Source organism: Helianthus annuus, chromosome 10 (assembly GCF_002127325.2).
Source record: "Helianthus annuus cultivar XRQ/B chromosome 10, HanXRQr2.0-SUNRISE, whole genome shotgun sequence".
Lineage (NCBI taxonomy): Eukaryota > Viridiplantae > Streptophyta > Magnoliopsida > Asterales > Asteraceae > Helianthus > Helianthus annuus.
Genome location: NC_035442.2, coordinates 161,996,674 through 161,999,010, shown reverse-complemented (window position 1 = coordinate 161,999,010; position 2,337 = coordinate 161,996,674). Strand labels below are relative to the sequence as shown.

Below are 2,337 nucleotides of genomic sequence, written 5' to 3'. Positions count from 1 at the left end.
GATATTGTCTTTGGTATCCTTGATTGTTCCCACCTCGGTATCCACTTTGATTGTTGTAAGGTTGGCGCGAACCAAAGTTACCTTGACTTCCTTGAAAATTCGGGTTAGCTTGATTTGAGGGATTCCCGTACCGAAAATTTGGGTGATTTCTCAAACCGGGGTGGTAAGTGTTAGAATTCATATTGTAATTTCTACCACCCCCTCCTTGACCTTGCACAGCATGAACTTCTTCATATTGCCCTTCACCTCCTTGGTAATTTTCAGCCGCATGTCCTATTTCATTACAAATAGCACAAACATCATAAATTTGGTTTGAAGTTTGAACATTACCATCGTCTACCGCATGCACTTGAGTTCGAGTAATGGCCGGTCGTACTCTCCTTGAAGCTTGAGCTTTTCTTTTTGATGTAATTGCCATTTGCTCCAAAAACTCGCAATCGTCATGCTCGTAGTTTGTACCAAAAGTACCATTTGTGATGGACATTAAATCGCGAGCATCTTCGGCACTTAACCCCTCATGGAAAGCATTCATTAATTCCCAAAGCTCAATCCCATGATGAGGACAATTCTTTATCATCATATTAAAACGTTCAAAGGCCTCATGAAACATCTCACCTTATTGTTGTTGAAAGCTTCTCAACCCTTTTCTAGCATCATTCGTCTTTTGAGCGGTATAAAATTCATCTAAAAAGATTTGTTGCATCTCCGCCCATGTATAGATAGATGCTGAAGGTAGAGTGTAAAACCACTTCTTGGCCTTGTCTTCCAAAGAAAATTGGAATAGTACCAATTTGACATCGTCGGCGGAAAATCCTTGACTCCTAAGAGTGTTGCAAATCGAGTCGTAAGCCTCCAAATGAAAATAAGGCTCCTCCGTTACTAGACCCTTATATTTTGGCAAGCTTTGTAACGAATTGGTTCTCACTTCAAATGACCTCCCTTGATTATTGTAAGGAATAACTACCGGTGAAGGGTTGTGAGTGATTACCGGCCTAAAATGCGCTTCAATGCCTCTCGCATGTTCTCAAATATGTCTTCTTGGTACACCCAATCGACCCCTTGGACGAATAGGACCCATTGGTCTTTGCATAGGCCCTTGAGGTACGTGTGGTTGAAATTGATGTTGTGGCATCGGTGGGTGTTGAATTGGCCTTTGGAATTGTGGTTGTGCATTTTGTGGACGAACTTGTTGCAATGGTATAGGACGTTGCACTTGGGGCCCTTGTGGCCTTGGCCGAATATGTTGTGGTATAATTTGTTGTTGAGGAATCCCACCAACACTTGGTATTCCTTGAGTTTGACCTTGTGCATAAGTAAACTCCCCTTGATCTCCATCACCCCCCATATGCATATCCATCTTCATCATAACCCTCAAAATCTTCATACCCTTCATCATATCCATCTCCTCCTATACCCGAAGATTGCCCAAATGGAAGAGTTGAATATTGAAAACCCGACTAGTTCGATGGTCTAAATGTAGAAGTAGCATGAACAATGGTTGAATTTGGTGGTATTGAATACGTTGAAGATGACTGACCCACACCTAGGAAGAAATGGGTGAATGGTGAAATTGTAGTAGAAGGATTAAAAGTGAGTGTAGGTTCATCTTGGGTGGTAATGGGTTGTGTAGTATTGGTTGGTGTAACATCATGTGGTGGAGTAGGGTCGGTAGTAGTGTTAGGCATGGTGGTATTTGGTGAAGGTTGAGTTGATGATGGTATGAAAGGTGGTATAAGCTCACCCATAGTGGGTGGTGGTGGCGGTGGATCCATGTATCTAAGTAGTGTAATTGGCGTAGTTGGTGTTGTTGGTGAACCGCTAATTTTGTTTTCTCTTAACAAGATTCTGTTTCCTCTCAAAGTGCGTTCAATCTCTGGATCAAATGCCAATGGTGATAGCTTGTGAGAGCTTCTAGTACGCATGCACCTGTAAATACCTGCACACTAACACACCCCGCGTAAACTAGACAAATAACGACTAAAAGAGATCACAAATAACACACGTTGCGCACTACTCCCCAGCAACGGCGCCAAAATTTAACGTGATGTCGTGGTCACAATCAAATTTAATCCAATTACTACTAAATAGTTAGTGGCAAGTGGGTATCAAACACACGGAGTTTGTGGAATATGTGTTATTTGAAGTTTAACTATGTTAACTAAAATTAAACTAAATGCAAGTAAAAGTAAATTCAAGAGCTGAATTGATTGATTTTATTTGAAAAACTAAGATTACTATTCTAATTGCAAAAATGAAAATGTTGGTTGTAAACAAATTAGAGACAAATGACCATCTTTAGTTTCCGGTTTGCTTTGACATTTACGCTATCATTCCACT

The 2,337-nt window shown here is 40.8% G+C and overlaps 1 non-coding gene across 1 annotated transcript; it reads left to right on the top strand.

The window, feature by feature from the left end:
* Nucleotides 1-548: 548 nt before the first annotated feature.
* On the top strand, nucleotides 549-654 carry LOC118483603. Its single transcript, XR_004870890.1, has one exon. It is a non-coding gene; the product is annotated as a small nucleolar RNA R71 (small nucleolar RNA).
* The last annotated feature ends 1,683 nt before the right edge of the window (nucleotides 655-2,337 follow it).